At 35.1% G+C, this 5,595-nt stretch overlaps 1 pseudogene; it reads left to right on the forward strand.

Moving 5' to 3' along the window:
- The first annotated feature begins 4,890 nt into the window (after nt 1–4,890).
- The window catches only part of LOC118755282, a 2,357-nt pseudogene continuing 1,652 nt past the window's right edge, over nt 4,891–5,595 (forward strand).

Raw genomic sequence — 5,595 nt, forward strand, 5'->3', positions numbered from 1 at the left:
CATTCGCCTGAAAAAAATAAATTTTAACCGAATAAACAAAATAGAAAAACGTTTTGTTATCAGTTTTCGGCCTCTAATGACAGAAGGCTTAACCTTTTTTCATAGCAAAAATCTGTTAAAAATTAGAGTGTCTGCATTGACCTTCAGTAAAAGATCAGGACAATTTAAGTGTGGGTCAGCACTCCAGGACAATTTGTGTAAATCAGGACAAATCCTGTAAAACCAGGACGTCTGGCAGCCTTAACCTAGATATTAAAAAAATTTATAATTATTTGACTACAAAGAAAATTTCCCATTTTTTAATTTTGTACCAATAGCCCAATATAAAAATGTACTAATCTGTTCAAATGTACCAATCGAGTGACATTGCCTTAAAAATGAATGCAATTTAAAAAAAATCAACAAATTTTTAAATTACACGGGTTTTGTTAAAGAATTAACTATATTTTTATTAAAAAAAAATAACCAAATTTAAACAACAACGAAAATAATACGTTAAAACTTGGCAAAAAGTTATTCGGCTATAATTTTTTGACCACAGTATGTATTTTTTAATATCTTTAATTGGACATGCACATTGTACATAAAGGAAGTACACAACAAAATTAAAAAATATTTGCCTTTTTTCAAAGCTGATTTTGCCTTTTTTTAAGTTTTTAGTACCAGAACACCTAAACCAATCTTTGAAAAAAGTTAAAAAACAGCATCAAAAATCTCATTATTATGATTCCGTTGATACAATTTTTTAATATTTTTATGTACACTGCCGGAACAAAGTACTGGCACAGCAATTTTTTCACAATATATGCAACAATTTTTATTCTAATATTTTCCCGCCAATTGGGTTCATTCAACAACAAAAAACATAAAAATATAATTCCTAAACTTTGTGCAAAACTCGCGAAATTCAGCAAATTTTCATCAAAATTTTCAACTTTTTAATCAGATGAGTATGCAGTTTTGCAGCCCATTAAATTCTAGCAAAAAAATTAAAGTTCGGAGCTAGTCAAAAATCGCGTTGACTTTTGAGATTTTTTTTTGTTGAAGGTGTTTTGCATTTTTTCCATATAAAGTATTTTCGAAAAAAATTGTTTGTATGAAAGGGACTACGTGAAAAAAAATATCAAAAATCAACGGTAATTCCTAGCTACTTAAAACTTGCACATTATTATAATAAAACTGATTGGGCTACAAATCTGCATACTCATCTGATTAAAAAGTTGAACATTTTCATGAAAATTTGCTCGCGAGTTTTGCACAAAGTTTAGGAATTACATTTTTATGTTTTTTGTTGTAGAATGAACCATATTTTTATACGAAATTAGCGGAAAAATATTAGAATAAAAATTGTTGCATATATTGTGAAAAATTTGCTGTGCCAATACTTTGTTCCGGCAGGGTAGATTTTTTAAGCTTAAACTGTTTTGTCATCTGAGGGGGTCAGAACACCTACAACCTCCCCCCCCTAAATACGGCCTTGGAGCGATTGTTACTTTCTTTTTAGTTTTTGGGAGAGGGTAAAATTTTTAGTGAAAATTTTGAAGGATTTTTTTAAATCTTGCACAAAGTTTGAAATTTTAATTTTTATGAGTTTCGTTATAGATTGTCCTATCTACATACATACATACCTATATACATAAAATGGTAGCTGTTTTTGGTGTTTGGTTTATCTTCAAAAACCACTGGGTAGAGTTCAGTCAAATTGTTGGAGGTTATACCTTTCACATATGGTCCTATTGTAGACTAACTACTAGAAAACTAGCTTGGTGGCACTGGAGTTGAGTCATTTATAAGAGTCGTATTTATTGACCGATTCATTTCATGATAAGCAACGGTTTTGCAGAAAAGGGACCCCAGGATGGCGCTGAAGCCGTATTATATATGTAGAAACCCTTTTCAGATGGCTAAATGAAATTGTGTAATCGCACCTTTGTCTGACGCCCTCATACACCTTTAATGCGATCTTGCATTTACCTCCGATTAACGAAATTCCTCGGAGCGGCCGTTATTACAGCAGTAAGAATCAAAGAAACCAGTTCGTATATATTAAGACAAATCTTAAAAGTGGCGAATTGAGAAGGAAAGATTCGACCAAATCCTTCCGGTAGGTATACCCACAGCTTCATTGGAACGATATTCAAGAGATCACTAATTTAGCCAATGTACGGGAAAACTTTTCATCCTGTGGGCTTAGGTTTTCTTATAAGGACTTTTATTGACTTACGCATCGGACCAATGTTGTAGTTGCAAGATCAAAGAAGCTTGGCAGAGATTTCACAGGTGGAAATTAGACCATGCAAAGCTCATGACATCGAAAGGGATTAGTATTCCATATGGCATCAAAGCGCTACTATTTTTGGCCTATGTATGAGGAGGATTCTGCTCTTTAGTCGTTTAAATTTTTTTACTTTACAGACAGTTTTGGCTTTTAACGCTATTTTTGCATTGGCCCATGCAAAAGTGGTTATTAGACGCCGCGAAGCAAGCGGGCATTGGCTAGTAATAAATAATTATCGCCGCTAAAATTACTCAGTAATGTAAATTTTATTAGAAATGTTAAAATATAGCTATTAAAAATTTATAATAATTTACCCTTATTAATTTACCGACTTCAAAAAAAGGAGGAGGTTATCAATTCATCGGAATATTTTTTTTATGTATGTTACCGCATAACTTTGAACCACATTAACCCATTTCGACAATCCTTTTTCTGGTGCCCAAGGGGAGGCCCCATACCAATTTGGTTTAGTCCGATCATTTCATCATGAAGAAATCAACGGTACTTCTAAATTTTTATATGAGAATTGAAGTCGGTTGTGTTTTTTGCTTAAAAATTACTTGTTATTTTAACAACTGAGTTGTACCAAGCCCTACAAAGAATTTATATTGCATAAAGTTTATTATGAACTTATTGAAGAGTTAAAATACAAATTTGTTAGTTACCTTAATTGCATGCAAATTTTAAAATGCGACTTCGTCTTTACGCCAAAATCGTTATTTTTTCATTATTTTTAACCGACTTAAAAAAAAAGAGGAGGTTATCTATTCGTCGGAATATTTTTTTATGTACATATGTTACCGCATAACCGATTTCGATAATTCTTTTTTAATTAAAAGGTGGTACCTCAGAGGTGGTCCCATCCTAATTTGGTTTAGATCCGATTATTGGATCATGAAGAAATTAGCGGTAATCTTAAAGTTTTGCATGAGAATTGAAGCCGGTTTTGTTTTTACTAAAAAATTACTTGTTTATTTAAACAATAGTCTTCGAGTATCTTCTGCAAATCGATAAATTGTTTTAGTGATGATTTCATTTTTGTTTTTTTTCTATCTGTGAACGCTAAGGATACCTAAATCTAAATTCAAGTACAAACTAAGGGAAAATATTAAAAGATAATAATTATTTTATCTTTTTTAAGTAAATGGCAGTTTATCAGACTGTAAGGCAATTAAGGAATCACCCAATTAAAACTCTACAAAATTACCTTACATGAAACCACCCTATAAACTTACGATATTTGAAATTTAATGCAACCCTATCTGAATGTAAATAATAGCAGCTAAGTTTAGGGGCTAAATGAAAAAACGAATTGGCGTCAGAGAAATAAATAAAATATTTGTAAAACTAAAAGAAGTATGTACTATTTTTTTAAAGCGAATGTGGTTGTCGGGTGTGAATATTTGATTTAAAATAAAAATACATAAAAGTGCCCTTAAATTGATTGAAGTTCCCGGCAAAGTACCGGAGGTGTGCCGCCAGCAGACAGCAGGTAACAGGAGCGCAGCGGAGTAGCTGCAACAGGTCCGGTTAAGCTCACGCTTTTTAGAGCGACCACTCTTTCTGAAGAACTGGAACCACAACATGGCGACCGTGCCACGCAGCAGTCTTATCCGGGTCAGGATGAAAGAAGTAATCTAAACCCCCGGTTCGTGGTCGTGGCTCGTGAGGTTAATGCCGTATACGCTTCAGCGGCGTATGGTACATTTCATATGTACAGTCAAGCCAACGCATATGTATGCAAGAATGATAGAATACAAGATTGCGCCAATCGAGCTGAGAGCAACTGGCCATGACGTCAAAATATACCAGAATGAGAGAGCAAAGACGAATTCAATAAGAAAAATACGAAGAATCGAACAGCTGGGGCGAAATTGAAAGGTTTGTTTACAAAGTGCATAATAAATCGCGGATTTACGGAATTATTTAATTTTAAATGGTAAATTGGTTGTTTAAAAGTAATGAATGTGTACATCTTAAACGCAATGCAAATCGCTGAAAGTGTTAAAAAACTGCAATCATTATAATGATTTGCATTTTTTCAGTAATTGAACAAATACCACCGGGCCGCCAGCGGGTCAGTTGCTGGTAACAATTTGCAGAACGATTCCACGGTGATCGTTGCATCGCCGTCAATTAGTGAAATCAGTAACCAAGCTTTTAAAATAAAGGAAAACCTCCTACTCCGCTATACATATAATTACTTTCATTATTTAGCTACTTTTCCGGCAGCCGCACAAACGCTGGCCCAAGCCTGCAAATTGTTGCCAGCAACTGACCCGCTGGCTGCCCACTGGCATTTGTTCAACTACTCAAAAATGCACTTTGTAAACAAACCTTTTGGGTGTTGGTCACATCAAGCGGCTCATCTGGATGAAATGAAAAGGCTGTTAGATGTAATGCAGCAACGTGCTCCCGATGTTGAACATCACTTCAAAGAAAAGTCAAATGAGTTGGAAATGGCGCAGCTTATCATACGCCAGTTGTCGGATAAGGCCAATGTAAACCAAGGCCGCAATCGGATAGAGACCTCGACGAAGACGCAATTTATGTACGAGCAACAGATTAGAGACTTGCAAGCAAGTTAGAAGTAGAAGTGCATTTGAAGACGTTTACATTATTATGTTTACGCATTTCTTACAGGCTATGGTGCAACAATTGACGTATGCCAAAGAAAGGAATTTATGATGGTCACAAATATATTGGCAAAAACATAGCAAGTGCATATGCCAAGTTGGAAAAATTGATAATGCGTGAGTATAAAATGAATAGGTGTTCTTAATTATAAATATTACTTTACCTTTTCTTTTGCAGTGGCCAAAAATAAGAGTCTTTTTGATGATCGACCGCAATAGATTCAAGAATTGACTTACATCATGGTGTATGCGTTACAATCTAAATTAGCCAGCATGGGCACCGACTTCAAACAGATACTAGAAGTGCCTATAGAAAATCTCAAACAACAAAAAGCGCGTCGGGATCCATTCGGGCAGTCACCAATTGCTGCTAGCACTGTTCGCTCGAGTACAGCGAAACAGGGCTCCTTGCTGTTAAGCGAAGAGAATACGGCCGTAAGCATTGACATGGCCGCAAGTGATACAACACCATTGCTGGGTGCAGTCGGAGGTAGTGGAATACAGACGCAGCAGCAGATTGCATTATATCGTCGGTCCCTACGAAGAGTAGCACATTTCACTATTCGCGTGGAAGACTAGCACATTTCACTATTAGCGTGGAAGACTAGCACATTTCATTATTCGCGTCGAAAAGTAGCACATTTCAGATTTTTGCGTGGAAGAGTAGCACATTTCGTTATT

This window comes from Rhagoletis pomonella, unplaced genomic scaffold (assembly GCF_013731165.1).
Source record: "Rhagoletis pomonella isolate Grant_MI unplaced genomic scaffold, Rhpom_1.0 Rhpom_scaffold_00002, whole genome shotgun sequence".
In the NCBI taxonomy this organism is placed as follows: Eukaryota; Metazoa; Arthropoda; class Insecta; order Diptera; family Tephritidae; genus Rhagoletis; species Rhagoletis pomonella.